This window comes from Protopterus annectens, chromosome 10.part0 (genome assembly GCF_019279795.1).
Source record: "Protopterus annectens isolate FY-2018-M chromosome 10.part0, PAN1.0, whole genome shotgun sequence".
NCBI classification, from domain to species: Eukaryota; Metazoa; Chordata; order Ceratodontiformes; family Protopteridae; genus Protopterus; species Protopterus annectens.
In genome coordinates this window covers 952839929-952859393 of record NC_056744.1, presented here as the reverse complement: position 1 = coordinate 952859393, position 19465 = coordinate 952839929, and positions in this window count along the sequence as shown.

Genomic DNA, 19465 nt, shown 5'->3' with positions numbered 1-19465 from the left:
TGGGCCTGAAGAGAGGCACAGGGACCAACAACCTTTAAAATAACCCCGGGAAACCCCCAAGCCCAAAAAATAGTAAAAAAAACCAAATTTTTATGTAAAAGTTAAATACCCTTTAAATTTTAAAAATGGAGTGGAATTCCAATTTACTTCATTTTAACGGGTGAGGTGTCCCGTTCGGGAACCCGGGCCCTATCCCCGATAGGGCTGGTTTGTTGTGCCCCAACGGCGGCGTAATACCATACCAAATAAAAGGTTAAAATGATTTGCAGTCAGCAAAAAAGTCCAGGGCCAGGAAGGAATAAAATCCTCAAGAACCCCCAGTTTTAAATTTATAAAAATATGCGGGGATTAAACCCCGGGTTCCCACCTGTAAGGAAAACAAACCCATAAAGCCAACAATACCTGAAATAAAAATCCCCTCTTAAAAAAAATAATACAAACCCTCAGCAGCATGAAAGATTTACTGAAGGATAAATTAAAATCCAAAAAGTTGTGAAATATATCCCCTGGGGGGAAAAAAAAACTTGAAAAAATGACAGAAGTGGAAAAATGTGGAAAGATTTTTAATAACTCCGGGTTAAAACAGGGGCCCAAAAAAGGGGGCCAGGTCCCCCGGGGAAATAATAAAAGGCGTGGGAATTTGGTAGAAAGTCCCAAAGGGTTTCCAAAGGAATTACAGGTTAACCCCGGGGAATAAAGAACGAAAGCAGGCCCAAATAAAACCTTTGGTTTCCAGAACCCCAAACAGCAAACGGGTTCAAATTTTGTTTCTGCTTTTTTGGAATGTGTCCCCCAAAAATTTTCTTTTTTATTTCCTCGGGTTCCTGCAATATGCGATAGGGGGTTTGTTGAAACCAAACATCCAAACTTTTTAAAGTATATAAAGATGACGTAGCAAAGAGTGAAAAAGGTAGTAGAAGGAAAAAATTGAAGAACCCATTGAAATGTATAAGTTTTGTTGATTAAACAGTTTCACCAAGTTAAATAAACTTTGGAAACTTTTTAAAAATTATTTGAAAAAAAAATGTCCCTTTAAGAAAATGTAAAAAGCAAGAAAAGTATCTGAAGGTGAAAAATTTTACTTTTTACCCCAAATATAAACATAAAATTAACGGGGAAAATTTGGAAATTCAAAACAAAATTTAAACCCTGGCCCATTTGTCCTTTTGGGAAATTTTTTTCCCATGCCCGTTAATGAATCCCCTGTTATACTCCACACCAAAATGTGCTTTTGGTTTCAAAACCCGCATTGTTGTTTGGACTGGAATTTTTTCCCCAAAATCATGGTTATGGCTTTAAAGGTTGAATATCGGGTTTTTGGGTTAATAAACAATAAATTTGTTAAAACAAATTTAAAGGAAATGTCACTAACCAAACTGTATAAATTTTAATGAAAACCCATAAAATGAAGGGGTTAAAACCCCCACCTTCCCCCCCAAGGGGGAAAGTTAAAATAAAAAATTTATTTGCGAGTGGATTCGGGCCCCTTGAAATGTAAGCATAGGGGGGGGTTTCAAGTGGGGAAAATTTTTTCCACCCCCCCCTTTAAAATTCCCATTGGTGAAAGGATTGTCCTTCACCCCTGGCCAGGGGCCGGGGGTTGGGCAATAAGGCACCCCCGTTGTCACGCCCCAACACCACCCGTCCGGGGCCCATAAAACCCCGGGGAAATGTTGGGGGGGGATTTCTTTTAAAAACTTTTTTGCCCTTTCGGGTGGGTATGGGGTTTTGGAAAATAAACCCTTCTCGTCACTAATTGTGTTAAACCCCCAAACTGTCATCCCCTTAATGCCTTGGCGGGGGGGGTTAACCCCCCAAACCCTCCCCCCAGCGGGGATGCCCCTCCTTCCACCGGCCCCTCCCCTCCCTTCCACCTGAAAAAAAAGGGGCCTCGCCCCAATTCGGGGCCCCATAAAACCCTCCCATTCCGACTGTTATGGGAATGGCCCTTTTCCCCAACCCCAATTGGGCGGGTCAACAAGATTGTTGCCTGACACCCCCCCCGGGGGAAGGAAAGGGGCAACCAAATTAATACATTCCACTGTTCCCTCGGGTGGGCCATGGGCCTTACCAAACCCTCCGCCTCCAATTGTTTCCCCCCCCTGTCTTACCCTTTTCTTTTTTTGCCCCTTTTACCACCCCCTTTCCTCCCCATTTTTTTCTTTCAGAAAATTACCTGAAAAAAAAAAGGGGCACTTTAACAAATTCCCCATCAGCTCCCCATTCCGCATGTTACTGGAAAACCAGGAACCCCTTTTCCAAGGGCTTAAAAAGTTTATTTTGTTGACATCCTGTAAGGGTTTAAAAAGAAAAATTTAAAATTTCCCACTTTTGGTAAAAACCCAGGGCCTTAACCTAACCCCTCCTGACCCCCCAAATTTGCCATGCCCCCTCTTTTATTTTACCATTTTGCTAAATTTTCTTTAAAGAAAGGGTGTAAAGGGAATTAAGAGTGTAGTCCACAAAGCCAGGGGCCATTTAAAATCAAAAACCCAAAACCCCGGTAAATTTAAAAGTGTTGTAACGAAACGGGCCTGCTAGTTAAAAGAAAAAAAAAATCCCATTGGACCCAAACCCAACCTTCAACAGAAAAGCACTGCCCATACCCCACAACCTCTTACAGGAACACATCCGACCAAGTAATAAAATATGTGGAGCAAAGGCCCAAAACCAGGGACACATTACAAATAAAGTTACAACAAACGCAGACAGTTCAGAAAGTAACAGGGTCTACACTTTGTGGGATGTTTGGAAGGGCATGCAGTCTGGAACTTGAATGTTTGTCACCATATTCTGACTTGAGCCCAGACTGACTTGCCAGATAAAGGTGTGCATGAGATATTGATCAAATTATGAGGCAGAAATGTGGACAGCCTGCAAATATCTGTACACATGATGGGTCCAACACCACCATATTTGAATAGTTAAGAACCTAGACATAGCAACAGTGAATGTCTTACAGGGATGCCCCACAGACCCCATGTGAAATGTACAAACAGTAGGCAGAAAGGTGTAACACATGCAATGGTAACTATGGAGTCCTGAAAGTATTCACCACTCGCATGGCAGAAAAAGTGTAGTAATACATATGCTCATGCTAACCCACAGTCACAACTGCAGCATACCAGACATTTTAATGGGTGTACCCCACTGATATGTACCATTCCATGAGGCACATAACTGATGAACCTGAAAGTCTCTGGGGCCTGCTCAGCAGCATACTCAAATACCCTAATAGATGTCAAGGCCCACACCATGGCCAGACCACACTGCATGCTGTAACACCCTAGCAGATATAGCAAGCATTCCAAGGTGTGAATGTACATGGAAAATAGGAAAGCTACAGCAGCACACTACAGTCAAGACACCTAGCAGGCATACAAGTAGTGACTGTAAAGGGCAACTATTGAAGCCTTAGCAACAGAGTGCAAGCAAAAGTGAAAGGAAAGCACACACACACACACACACACACACACACACACACACACACACACACACACACACACACACACACACACACACACACACACACACACACACATTAACAATAGTAGTAGTTGTAGTTGTCAGTGTACATACACAGTTAGTACAGGAAACTGGAGAAATGAATGGAGGAATGTTAATCTACAACACACCTGGAAATATGAGAGAGATACCAACCTTTACACTCACAGAACATTGTCCACAGCATAACAGCATGGTCCCTGCCCTTAACATCTGAAAGGGCTACGCCTATCTCACACACCTTTTTATAGCACTGTTCTGAAATCACAGTGAGAACTGCAATCAGTACACAACTGGCTGCATGCAATTAGCAAAGGCTGGCTAACAATTGGTGCAGAGGCCATCACATGGGCATATGCAGATACCTACAAAAGTATGCTGTACTCCATGTCCACGCATGCAATACTTTCATTGCACCCTGAGAAGGACGTGAGAGACAGACAGAGACAGAGAGAGAGAGAGAGACAGAGAAAACTGCAATTAAGCAGACAGAAACGAATTGTTCAGCAACAGCTACCTGAAAGCTGACAACTGGGAAGTGGAGCAGCAGGACAGAGAACCAGACAGCAGCACAAGCAGCTGTGACAAACACAGGTAATGTAAAGTAATACTATAAAGGTGTACATACTGTGAACCCTCCATATGTGTCATTGGTCTGTATCCATATGTATATGAAGATGTGTAAAGGGCAGGAGACATACAGCAACTATCAGTGAAGGCTGTACATACATTTGTATGTGAGAGCATCTATGTGCACATATCAATGTTGTTTGATTGTAGGTTGTAGTGCCATGTACAAATTAGGTTACACAGCTATGTATGTTTAGCAGTATGTTAGTGTGTGTATACAGTATGGTAGACAAATATGTTGATATACCTGTCTAACATATGGATATGTATGTATGTCAACATATGTATGTGTATATATATATGTATATATATATATATATATATATATATATATATATATATATATATATATATATATATGATATGCATATATGTATACATACATAGAGAGAGAGATGTAGGAATACATAGACAGATGTCGATAGAATATTGTACCAACATATCTATGTAATGCACACATGCAGATATAGATATATGTAGATACATATACATAGACAGACTGATCTGACTACCTACAGGTATGATTGTATATGATGACCTGCAACACAGCCTGTCCCACCCTCTGTCACTCACACCCCTCTGTGCCCCTCCACTTCTATAGCAATATATGTACATCAATATATATATATGTGTATATGTATACGGACATATATATATATATATATATATATATATATATATATATATATATATCTATATACATATAGATATATCTATATACATATATATATATATATAGAGAGAGAGATGTATATAAAGTCTGAGTGAGGCACATGTGTACAGATGTATTGCAACAGGTGCCTGGTGACAAAGGCATGGAGTGAACACCAGTGTCAAATCCGAGTATCATACCACATTCCAGATCACCTACACCAGTAACCACCAGATATGTGATTGGCCGCCCACCACTGCATGTGTCAGGGGTGAGCAGGGTCAGAAATGTGTACAATAGTGGCCCCAATGATAGTCACAGTGGCACACTATCCCTGGAATACCTGCACATGGTATGTGTCCGCAGACATGGTGAGTCAGGTATGGACATGTAGGTCGGTGTACCCCCCACACCACATAATGAATGCCATGGTATGGACCTCACATGACAGCAACAGATATGGAGAAGGACACAGTGACATGTACAACACTGTGACAACGCACTCAAACACATTACCAATGCACAGTGACTCACAACACCACAGAGTACACATATGCTACCCACATAGAGGTTACCACTCCCAGATTTACATATGGAGGTCACACCCATGACAGATGTCCAACAACCATAGTAACACCTCCCACCATCCACAACCTAAATGTCTGCTGTGTGTCGTCCGTGCCACTGCAATAGTGTGCACATGTGGAGGTAAGAGTTCCTACTCACAGATAAGACACACCCTGCAATAAACCACACAGTGTTAAGAAGCGAGACTCCCCATGAGTACATGTCACACATACCCCTGCTGAATGTTAGTCAGATAGGTAATATGCCATATGAGTCACCCTGTGTAACTGTATGATGGCAGCAGGTACCATCACACCACATGTGTCACAATGGTCAGGGTAGCAGAACAGTACGCTGCTGTAGACACAGGGGCAATAGCATATTGTATAGTATTGTATTGTAATGTAATGTATTGTGTTGTATTGTATTGGTATGGTGAGGTGCCTCCTTCATGGAGTGGAACCACTGCTGCTGTGCCAGTGTACAGGTACATATCCTGTAGTCAGGCTAGTGTTACATAGCACTTCTATATGTGTGTTTAGCTCCTGTCAGAGGTTATGTAGCATGCAACTGGGGATACCATCAGGTCCCATCCATGTTGTGTATTCTGCTGTCCTGCGGGTGTCTCTCACCTGGACATCTGTGATGACGGGGAGGTTACAGTCAGCTGGGATAACTATGCCTTATTACAGGGTAGAGGGCGGGGTGACACCTGCACTGAACCTGTCCGCCACAATGTTGTCGATATCTGTGGTGTCAGTGAAATATGTGTTGTGTACTACCTATGGGCATAGAGGATGGCTCCTGACCAGGTTGCTAACATAACTGAAGAAGGCCTCCTGGTCATCTGTAGTGTCACTCTTGATTTCCCTCTCAACGTTGTCCATGTAGTCAGTATGATGGGAAATAGATCCTTACCAGTGCTGCTCAGACATGCCCTCCCTTTAGTGAATGATGCTCTGTCTTGCAGTAGCTTCCATCTTCTGTAATACAATCTGTCTATGGCTGGGGTCCACCAGACAGGATGCTGTCCCTTTGTGGAGAGTGTCTTGGTCATATATGGGATTGCATGATCCATGCATTCTTGGAGATGTCTGTAGAAAGCAATTGTGTAGGGGTCAGCATTGTGGGTTGTATCTGCCACTGGCCCAGTGGGCTATAAGGATACCATATCACTGTTACAAAGTGTAAAGTTTGTATCTGTAATGTTATGCACTATAGTTATCTGTGCTGGTGGTGGAGGTGGGATATGTATATCCAGGGCAATCAGTGTGTGGTCAGCCCACAGTAGTTGCCGATGTAGGCCATACAGTACCTAGATACAAACCCCCAGAGTGAGGAGGTGCTTCTGACCTGAATCGGTGTTCTGACTGCTGGTGTTTGGTAGTATGTCGTATGGAGTCTGCCAGGTACTGTTGCACAGTTGCTGGCCGAGCACTGATACCTGGCCATCTACATGTGTATCCACCAATAGACAGACAGATGCTACATATGTGAGATATGTTGTATCATAACAGTCGAGTAGCATGTGTAGTATGTGTGCCAAAGTCTGCTGACATATATTGCTGATACCAGGTTATTTTCTTTCTCAGGTACATGGCCCACCCAAGGAACCCCACCTACTCCACAGCTGAGGATGAGGAGATACACCAGAGCCTGGTGCGGGACTATGCAATACTCTTTTCCCGCACCAGCCAGAATCAGCAGGAGAGGGCTGCACTGTGGCAAGACCTTGTCCGTCGGGTAAATGATATAGGCACGCATAATAGGACATATGAGCAGGTACGACATCACTGCAGTGATTTAATCAGACATGTCCGTCAGCGTGCGTCAGATATCCACAGGCAACAGGTCGCCACAGGTGGTGGGGTGGCTACACATCCCCCACACCAGACTGGAGGGACTACTCCTGAGTGTAGTGGCTCCAGTCCACCAGCAACAACAACAGCAGCAGACATGCATCATGATGGAGGCTGGAGCCACACAGCAGCAAGACAGTGAACGTGCAGGTAATATGTCATATGTATAGTTGACTGTTGTGTACACTGGTAGTTAATGCATGTGTGAGGTGTGTTCTTGGTTTGTAGCTGTCACCATAGTATTTAATGTGCAAGTGTGATATCCTCAATATTAGCTGCTGACCTGTGAAAGGCGACTGTTGTACTCCTGACCTGTATCATACTCAGTAACAATGGCACAGTTGTGCCCACTGACATTAGTTTCTTCATGTCTGCAGGACCCTCTGGTATAACTGCAATGCAGCCTATCCATGCTGGTGAGTGTGTATTAACAATTCCTGTAATAGTGTTGATAGTAATAGTACTATTTGGCTCACTTAGTAGTGCTCTTTGTATGCATGTAGGTGTGTCTGTGTCTGTGTGTTGATATCACGCATACTGAGTACTGTGAAACTGTGTGCATGTGTGCATGTGTGCATGTGTGCATGTGTGCACCTGTGCATGTGTGCATGTGTGCACGTGTGCATGTGTGCACGTGTGCATGTGTGCATGTGTGCATGTGTGCATGTGTGCATGTGTGCACCTGTGCATGTGTGCATGTGTGCATGTGTGCATGTGTGCATCGCTGGTAATGTGTAGACATTGTAAACTGTGTTTCCTGTTTCCTTCCCACAGGTTCTGTTGCTGCTCTGGTGTCATGTAGCAGGGAACCTGAGTCAGGTGCCGTGGGTACTGATAATGATGACATCGGTGTAATGGCACAGGAAGGTATGCCAGGGTCCGCCATTGGTCAGTCGATTGACAGTACACAGCTGTCGACCCCATCAATGCGCACAGTTTATCCTGCCAATACACCCCTTGTCACCACTGTCCCTAGGTGATGGACAGCATACAGTGGGCATTGACCAGGGTAATGTGGTGTCTGTGGCATATGCCTCCCCACACAGCAGCCATGGGCATGGCCCAGAGATGGTACCACACAGACAGATGTCCAGGGGTTCTTGTGGGAGCATCCATGGGCGTACTGCCCCTGTCAGACATGCCCACAGCTATGTTTCGGACTGTCATGCAGGCACAGTCACGTATGGAACGGTACACCAGACAGGGTCTGAGGGAGCTGGCAGCATGTCGCACAGCCATGACTGACAGTATGCGTGACATTGCGGCTGCCATCCGTGATTTCACCGATGTCATAGACAGACATATTGGGGACATATTAGACCGGTTCCACAACTACATGTCCATGAGCCAGGGTGATGGTGGGCGGTTGAGGCGTCAACGTGGCCGTATGCCAGCAACAGCAGCAGCTGGCAGTCGGCGCGGACGACAACAGGGCCGCGGCTGCCCCCGTAGTGCCAGCAGCAGCCCCAGCAATGCTGGGTCTGTGCTGTCATCAGACCGCCCCAGGAGACCACGTGCACGTGGCTCTGGCCAGGCCTGACAGGGATCTGTGTCCAGTCAACGAACACCTGCTTCTGATGACAGTACCCAGTCTGGGTTGGTACGGATACGGTCCGTAGCACCCTGCAAGACACAGGTACCGTGTCCGTGGCCAGAGACACTGATCTGTATGACCTGGCAGGTACAGTCTGTGGCTGTCCACAAACACCAGTATATGGCAGCCATGAGGTGGAACTGTGTGCATCCATACACACATGCAAATTGACAACACCTAGGGCTACCGCATACACGCACACACTGCATCAACATTGCTCCACCTTCTACTGCTGTCCCTCACCAACACACATACACATACATGTCAATTGGTGGTATGGGTGGCTGACTCAGGCATACCAAGTTCACACCCTGTGCATATGATGAAACTGTGCCACCTCCTGCAATCTGTAACAACTGTGCAGGTACAGGTTAACATGTTGCTGATGCACAGGGTGACCACATAGATGTGTAGTAATAGTATCATGTTGTTAACAGTACTGTGTGCTGAATTAATTGTGGGTATATCACAGCATGCCTGATGCAGTAAGTGTGTGATTGTCATGTCCTGTTGTCTACACCCATGGTAAGTACCATAGTGTATCATCTGCACATGTTGGCATACTGGTGGTAATGATGCCAACAGAAGGCTACATACATAGGTAGCACAGGGGATAGGGTAATGAATGTAGTAATACACAATGATGGACATGTAAATTGCAAGTGGCATGTTGCCCACACTAGACTCTGCAATGCAGATGTTTGAGGATGTTGATATGTGTGCAGTACTACACGACTGGTACAGGACACACAGGAGCAACCTAGCACTGCATGCTCACATCTCATACCATGCTAGACAGCCCCAACACACATAACTAACTGTCACAGGAGGGAGAGTCCCCATATATGTCAGGGATACTGTGGTGGCAGGCCAGGAGCATACATCCTACTAAGTATGGAACCACTGAGTGAAGGCTCAGTGTCTGTTATTTGACATGTGTATTACTGCAGGTATGAGCACATGGGTTTCTATCCAGTTATTGTACATCCTGACAGTACATGCATGTTCTGTACACTTGTGTGCACTGAGACTGGACCCTAGCCATCTGACCCGTGTATTTCCATGTACATGTGCATAGTGCCTGCATATTTGCAGTGTTACCTACTGGAACTGGTACAGCTTGTTTGTTTTACAATGGACTACATGGAGCCCTGTTTACTGTATCTTTGTTTGCATGCATGTTTGCTTGCAATTACCCTGGAATACTGATCACACCTGCAATGCATAGTTATAGAGCTTCTGTGGACTCCTAGTGCCATCTGCATAGCCTACTATATGTATGTCCATGTCCCACTTGACAGGTTGTCACTGTTTGTCCTGTTCACATGTACATTGCCTGTGACACAGTGCATATGACCTGCCTGGCATGTGTCCACGTGAGCAGTCATATATGCTACTGCTAACTAATCACAGGCACTACACCTTCACACATTCATCTTCTGTTGAACTACCTGCTTTGCTAGGGATGGCCTGCACCTGTCACCCCTGGCCTTTCAGATATTGGCAAAGGCTCTTGCTACCCCCATAGTGCCTATGTTAGGCAGGGCTCAAATGACAAACCCACCTTCATAGGTATCACAAGGGTAAGACACTAAGAGCAATGCTACCCAACGCCAGATGTCTAAACCTCCAGATGCATGCACCCAAAACACTCCTTGGCATGGAAAACATCGATATCTGTGCAGTAACAGATGCCTGGTTCAGGGCTACTGAGAGCACACCAGCACTACCGGGTGTAACCCGGTTGATTTCTTTGATACAGTCACCAAGGCCATTGCCGAAGGGAAGATGGTTCATACAGCCTACCTGGACCTTGCAAACGTCTTCGCAACAATACCCCACTTGGGCATTCTAGGGAAGCTCACCAGCTTAAATATAAGCCCCTATGTCACTAGATGGATTGCACAGTGGCTCAAGAACAGAACCCACATGGTTAGCATTGCTGGAGCCATGCCAGACCCCATAACAGTTACGGGTTGTGTCCCACAAGGCTCAGTCCTGGGACCCTCTTGTTTGGTATATATTTATTGGAGGTACAGGCCAACACGGATGGACTGTGGCTGTCCAAATATGCAGATGACTGCAAACTGGCCACCATAATCGACTCTCCAGCTGACACAAGCATCTTCCAAAGTGGCATCATAGCAACAGACAACTTGTGCCAGAGCCATGGCCGTCTGCTGAACAGTGTTTAGAAGGGGAATGTGCATCCTGTAGTCTGTTCACCTAGTTGCCAAAAGGGACATTGTCCTCACACACACTAACCCCCCTCAGCCAAAAACACACACTTGCCAATTGCAGGATTCAAACCCCTATCTGACTATTATGACACTTGAGACGGATGACTTAGCAGAGCACGCTATTTGCATTACTGGGGGTTTTCTCTTCCCCTGCTATACTTATAGAGTGCTGACATCATCAGTGTTTAGAAAAGGGAATGGGCATCCTGTAGTCTGTTCACCTAGTTGCCAAAAGGGACATTTCCCTCACACACTAACCCCCCTCAGACAAACACACACACTTGCCATTCACAGGATTCAAACCCCTACCTAACTATGTTATGATACTTGAGACGGACGCATTAGCAGAGCGCGCTATTCGCATTACTGGGAGGTTTCTTTTCTCCTGCTGTACTTATAGGGTGCTGACATCATCGGTGTTTAGAAAGGGAATGTGCATCCTGTAGTGTCTCATCCTATTTGCCAAAAGGGACATTTCCCTCACACACACAAACCCCCCTCAGACAAACACACACACTTGCCAGTCACAGGATTCAAACCCCTACCTAACTATGTTATGACACTTAAGACGGATGCATTAGTAAAGCGCGCTATTCGCATTACTGGGAGGTTTCTTTTCTCCTGCTGTACTTATAGGGTGCTGACATCATCGGTGTTTAGAAAGGGAATGTGCATCCTGTAGTGTCTTATCCTATTTGCCAAAAGGGACATTTCCCTCACACACACAAACCCCCCTCAGACAAACACACTCACTTGCCATTCACAGGATTCAAACCCCTACCTAACTATGTTATGACACTTGAGACGGACGCATTAGCGGAGCGCACTATTCGCATTACTGGGAGGTTTCTTTTCTCCTGCTGTACTTATAGGGTGCTGACATCATCGGTGTTTAGAAAGGGAATGTGCATCCTGTAGTGTCTTATCCTATTTGCCAAAAGGGACATTTCCCTCACACACACAAACCCCCCTCAGACAAACACATACACTTGCCATTCACAGGATTCAAACCCCTACCTAACTATGTTATGACACTTGAGACGGACGCATTAGCAGACTGCGCTATTCACATTACAGGGAGGTTTCTTTTCTCCTGCTGTACTTATAGGGTGCTGACATCATCGGTGTTTAGAAAGGGAATGTGCATCCTGTAGTGTCTTTTCCTATTTGCCAAAAGGGACATTTCCCTCACACACACAAACCCCCCTCAGACAAACACACACACTTGCCATTCACAGGATTCAAACCCCTATCTAACTATGTTATGACACTTGAGACGGACGCATTAGCAGAGCGCGCTATTCGCATTACGAGGAGGTTTCTTTTCTCCTGCTGTACTTATAGGGTGCTGACATCATCGGTGTTTAGAAAGGGAATGTGCATCCTGTAGTGTCTTTTCCTATTTGCCAAAAGGGACATTTCCCACACACACACACCAACCCCACTCACACAAACACACTGAGCATTTGCAACTCCTACCTAACTATGTTATGACACTTGAGACGGACGCATTAGCAGAGCGCGCTATTCGGATTACTGGGAAGTTTCTTTTCTCCTGCTGTACTTATAGGGTGCTGACATCATCTGTGTTTAGAAAGGGGAATGTGCATCCTGTGGGGAGGCAGACACCAAGCACACTATGGCTAAGCTGTCATTCCCTAGGGCAAACAGCCTAGTGTTGACCTCTACACCATTATGTTTAATTGTCAAATGCACATTATTTGTTGCTGATAGACTGTTTGCATATCTTTATTGCCATAGCATTCCCTGTTTGTATGAACAACTTCTGCATCTGTGGAAAATGTTTGCATATGGGAGGGATCCACTATATCACGTATGTCTCTGTAGTCATTTAACTGTGTGCACTGGGCAGACTGCTGTAATGTGGTTGGTTCCTGGCATAACACATAACAATACCAGATATGTGTGTCCAACTGCTAAACCGAGATTTGGCCTATGTGTGTGAGCATGCCCAGTTCAGCCTTCCCATGGCATGTTGTCAAAGTGTGTGAGCATGCCCAGAGTGAGCATTCTATATGTTGGACTCTGCAGCCCACCACATTTGTGGATGTGTGTGAACTTCAACAACTATCACCCGTTTATGGTTGTGGGTTGTGTGTCATGTTGTGTAGTTACTGTACAACTGCTTTGTGTGTGAACACAACAGGATTATACTGTGCCTGCAGTGTTAGCATGGGATACTTTGCATACAGTTGTCAACATCCTTTCACACTGACCTAACACTGTAGTACTGTACAGTGTACTGGTAGTACTTTGACTGTGGTGGACAGTATCCTGGGCTTTACTGCTATCACTGCTTTACATTTCGATAGTGGGCACAACAGCCTGGTTGGGGCCAGTTGTGTACATCTGACCATGTTGCATTCTGTTCAGATATGAACTACTTACACCAGGCTTGTCCAACATTGTTAGTGTATTCCACAACATAGGTGTACAATTGCAAACACTAGCGATGTGCCCTAGTCCATGTCTAATGCAAGTTGGAGAGTGTGTTTGTCCTTCAACACACATTGTAACAGGAGTTTGCCATGACATATGTCATGGTTAGTATACTGTGCCTCTGTCTACCTGTGACATGACAGTGATACCCAGGATAAACCTACCATCTCCCGTCCACCCATCAGGATTCCTATTGAGGAAGATTGATAAGTGACTCTATGGGTAGCCTGTGCTGAGGGTTCACTCATGGGTGGGAGTGGCTTCTGTGTTATGGATCACACAGTACAGCTTGTCCTATATAAGTCAGTGCTGGGGTTCAGGTCTCTCATGTGCATAGCTCACTGCCATTCAGATTGCACAAGGTGCAGCATGTTTATTGATGCCAGCAACACAGGCAACACATGGCATCTGTGTAGGCTGTTTGATACTCCTGATGAGGTACTGTTGGGGACTTTACGGTTGATGGAGGTGTCTGCTGAGGTACATCCCACAGGGGCTATTGTAGTCAATTGTACCACTGATGCAGGATGACTGCAGAGCCACAATGACCTCCCCTTATGTAGATCTGACAACCTTCATGATTAGGTGGGTATATGGTATGTTTCTGTAAACACTACAGCACATGTTTGTCCAATGCAGGATATCTATCACCCTGTGTCCCCAGGTCTCTCATTACATGTTAACTACATAATGGGTTAACACCTATGTGGTAATTGGTGGGCACTTACTGTATATCCACGTGGGTTGACTATACACGTTTCTGCACTTAGCTTGCTGACATGGCTATGGCACCAGTTGTCTGTTTCTATGTGGCCCTTTTGTGGGATGCATGTGTCAGCTGGTGGATCATATGTGGTGAGCAGTTTGTAGTCCTCTGCAAAAATGTTAGGACACAGTCCTTCCATGTTTGCCTGTACCTATGGGACATATATACCAGACGAGGGAGATACCAGGACAAAGCCTTGTGGGATGCCAGTTTTATCTGGTTTGTAGTCTGACATGGCTGAAGCATGTCTGACCATGTCTGTTCTGTCCTTGGTCTGGTTTGCAACCCCTCTACTGACATGTGGGTTTATATTTAAGCTGGTGAGCCTATCTATACTGAACATGTAGGGTATTGTATAGAAGCCTTTGCAAGGTCCAGATACACTGTGTGGAGCACATTGCCCTCATCAATGACCTTAATGACTGTTTCAATTGAGTCAAACATGGTTAGGGGCAGGATCTGCACTTGAGAAGGCCACACTGGGTTGGGTCCGGTGTCAGTAGGTCCCCAACATCCTTATGTCTGTGGTACATGCTGATCCTTTCCATAGCTGTGCAAACTGAGCTTCTCAGGATTCTGGGGTAGTACTGTTCAGTATCCATTTTTGTTGAGAAGGACCACTGTTGTTGTACACTGCTCTTTGGGTACATATTCTGTGGTAAGGCTGACATTGAGCAGTAGTGTGGTTTGGCATTCCATTCATCTTAGAGTCCATGTTGCACTAAGCCCAGGACACCATCTCATACCATTGCTGCTGTGTGTTTTGCTTTGGAGATGTTGTCTGTTACCTCAGCATCTGCAATGTCAGGGGGCCAGCAGTGTGCTGGGATAGATATTCTGCATTCGTGGGGGTGGGGGGGTTTGCACTGCACCTGTCAGGATGTATGTTGGCAATATGTGTGCGTGTTTGTGATATTTTTGTGATTCAGAGCATATCTGTGAATTCCCAACATGGCTCCTACCATCAGTTGTGTAAGCCTTGGGATTATCCTTAGTGTCCTGTACAATTTGTATCTACATAGGTTCATAGGTTCATACTAGGCTATCCACCCTGGGCATTTGTTAGCCTAGCCAGAGTGTGTGTGGCTTTTGAGACCCCTTGCTATGTGGATATTATGGCCATTTATGATTTGCTTTGCTGTGCCTCTGTCTGGACATGACACAGTGAAGACCCCCACTGTAACTCTACAATCATCCATCCACTTGGCAAGATTCCTGTTGAACAGTGTCAGTGAGGGGCTCTGCCTAACATGGAGTGGGATTCTGGTCCAGGGTGTGGGAGCCTCTGGATTATGTATCTGTCCCACCGGCACATCCTATTTCATTATTTGTTGAGGTTGACATCTCTCACTCTCGCAGCTCCAATGGATATGTGTTTTCTGGGGTGGAGCATGTCCATTACTCCTGTGTTGGGCATGGCCTCCTACAACAGGCATGCAATGCCTCTGTGTGGGCAGTATGTGACTGGATTCAGCTGGGGTGTCTACAGCCAGGCAGCATATGACATATATTTGAGACACTTTATCCTCTTGGTGAGGTACCTTTGAGGTCTTTCTAACTGCTGCAGGTGTCAGGTAAGGTAGATCCCATATGAGGCATTGTACTAGATTATGGGTGTGATTAGAGGAAAGTATAGGGGCACAGTGACCTCTGTTGCCGTAGATGTGACTCCTTTCCTGATACGGTGTCAAATGTAGACAGTCTTCCTAGCCACATTGGCAATGTGGGTGTCACATAACAGGTTACTGTCCACTTGTGTCCCTAGGTCCCTGGTTACTCCTTCCATACATAATGGTTTACCACCTATGTGGTAATTCGTGGTAACTTGTTTGGTATTTGGTGGGACATTCATACTGTCCAGTGTCTTCAGGACGGTTGGGGGGGGTTATTGTGTGTGAGAGTGCGGTCTGTAGCATGCTACAGACTGCACAGCAGTCTTGCCTACAGTTAGTTGCACATGGGTGAACTCCACTGCCTTGTGCATTGTCAGTTACCTGGACGTATGGGTGTCTGTGCTGCCTATGGATACTCACCCTCCTTTTATGTTTTGTTCCAGGTTTTGGGGCCATGACACATGGTACGTGGTATAACCTGGTAGTGCTGGTGTGCTGTCAGGAGCCTTGCAGCAGGTTTCTGTCACTGCACAGACATCGATGTTCTCTATTCTGGGGATGGCCTCGGGAGCATGCTTATTGGGGTGTACACATCTGGCATTGGTCAGCATTTCCCTTATGTTTCTTCCCACTTATGTTTTCTAGGGTGGTGGGTCAGTCTTTTCAGCCTTGCCTACAAAAGGCTCTATGGAGGTGGCAAAGGCCTTATCCAATATTCAGACGCCCAGAGGTAACAGGTGCAGGCCATCCCAAGGACAGCTGCGTGGCTTGTCAAGCATGACATCCCAAGCAGACAGACATTGGATCCCCTTAGAATGACACCAGTAAGTGTGCTACTTGCTATGACTGATCATTCCGTGTTTGTACTGTGGCATTATTCTTGGTAAGGGTAGGATGCTGCGAACGGTGAGTGTCATACCGGCCTGGACTACATAATCGGATAGCTCATCTGTGTCTCTTTACATGTAGTCTAGGGCAGTACATCTCAGGTCATTCACACCAGCATGGACTATGACTGCATCATATTTCTACTTGCTTTGGAGTGACCTACATATTTCTGTTATGTGGCATATTGTGGCAGCCTACAGGCAGCTTACTGTACCCTTTCCCTTGTTCAGTCTGGTGTGCGGGACAGCAGTGTGTCTGACTATGGAGTCACCTATTACAACTGTATCAGGCATGTTGTTTCTCCTTCTGGCCTGTGACTGTTTGGCACACCAGCTTTGTGTGCTATGTGTTGCATGTGCTATGTTTGGAGGCTGTTTCATTGGGTGTCTGCTTTAGAGGCCTCTGTTGGTGTGCTGTGTTTGTGATTTCTGCCTCCGGGAATGTATTTCTGTGTTTATGTGTTTGGTTTGCAGTTGTGATAGGTCTATGTGGGTATGTGTTTGTGGTGTGTGTGGTTACCTTCTCCTACTGACTTGTTTTGGGAGTACTGAGTTGAGGGAGCTCAGCCTCCAGTTTGGATGGATGGTTGCATCTCTCACACATATATTTGTATTTCTTGGGTGGAGTTGGGGGTTGTCTGTGTACTTGGGGCAGGTGTAACATTGCCTCAGGATTCACAGATTCCACTTGTTGTGGCTGGCCTTAGTGGATTGCATGTGTGGACAGATTTTATTGCCATACTACTGATCAGTAATTACTTCATTGTTCATGTTTGCTCTATCATGTAGTAGCTTCCTCATTCTCTTGCATGTTTTGGTTATGGCTGGTGTCCACCATGCCAGATTTAGGCACTGTCTTGTTTTAATTTAGGACTGCATAATCCAAGCATTCCTGGCAGTGTTCATGGAATGGCTGTATTACAGGTTCTGAGGTGTGGACCATATTTTGCACCTGCACGGGACCTTTAATGGATTCCACATCAGTTTGGAGGTGTGCAAATATTGCTTAGCACATGTTTTCCACTGTGGTTTTCCGGCCAGGGACTGTGGTCAGGATTTGTATATCCAGTGTGATTACTATATGGTCTGGTTTTACCAGTGAGCAATACACTTCTCATCTTGACATCCCGTACCCATGTTGCTGATTATCACATCCAGTATGCTTACCCCTCTTGTGGGGGTGGTACGTTGTTCCTGGGCCTTTTGGTTTGTGTATTCGATGAACTTTTGTCCTACACTGTTGCAGCTGGTATAATGCTCCCAGTCTATATGTCTGGGTATTTGCAGTCGCCCAATATAATGTGGTTTGGAGGACTTGATATATTCATGTATTCCAGCATAGGCCGGATGCAGTTCCTGGTGTTGGGCCAGTAGTCTGTAGCAGACTATAAACTGGGGGGCAGTTTTAGCCACTGTTACTTGAGTATGGCTAGTCCATGCTGCTTTTTGTGGTGGTACCAACATGGGGGTGTGGTTATCCTTGACAATTCTTGCTAGTCACCCTCCTTTTGTAGCTTGTTCCAAGTTTTGAGGCTGTACAGCACAGTATGAGGTGTAACCTGGTAGTGTTAGGGTGCTGTTGTGAGCCTTGCCTCAGTTTTCTGTTAAAGCACAGTTATCAACATTCTCCATACTGGGTGAGCTTAGACTGCATGCATCTTGCTGTTTCAACTTATCCCTTATCTTATTCTTATCCCTTCTGGTACCTATGGAGATAGGTTTGTGTTTTGAGCCTTACCTATTCAGGGCACACTGTGCGTGACAACAGCCTTTGCCAGTATCCATACGGCCTGCACTGATAGGTGCACGCCAGTCCTAGCAGGTGGTGCATCATGTCATGCTCAGCATGTCATCCCAGACTGGCACACATTGGGTCCCCTTTGACTAACTGCGATACTTCAGTCAATTGTTGCACTTGATCATCTCGTTGTCATGTTGTGGCATGCTGCTTGTTGAGGGTAGGATGTTAGTCAGGGTCCTCAGGTGTGCATATGGTACTTGGTGTTACATTACTTAACACATAGCATTCATGCCTCAGGTGGTGCTGCAGGGCTGCCTCTGTCGGATGCATATTACACTTCCCTGTACATGTTTGAGAGCAGGTTGTGTCACGTTAGGCATTCCTGTTACTATTTGAGTGAGTCAGGGTGTGGTATCATTCCCAAGGTTCCTACTGAGCCAATGTATGTGCTATGCGTTGCCTCTTTGCCAAGGCCAGGGCATACTGGGCATGCCTCCTTCTGCCTACTGGGGCAGGCTCAGGTTGTTCCTCCTCAGAGTCACGCTGTGCCTGTGGTGGCCTTGGCAATGGTGGGGGGCTGTTTGGCCCAGCCCTATGCTGGTCCTGCTGCAGCTGTTTTCGCAAGATCATATTATGTAGCATAGCACATACCATGACAATTTGGGTACATGTAGTTGGTGTGTACTGCAAGGCTCCACCAGATGTGTCCAGACACCGGAACCGTGACTTGAGCAGCCCAAACACATGCTCTATTACATTACGTGTTTGTGCGTGTGCCTCATTATGGCGTTCCTGTTCAGGTGTGTGTGCGTTTCTGATGGGTGTCATCAGCCATGGCTTCAGTGCATACCCTGCATCCCCCACTAGGTGTACGTGCGGGATGTCCCCATTGGCAAATGTCTGGTACAGCTGCGTCAAATGCCAGATGTGGGAATCGTGGTAGCTCCCAGGA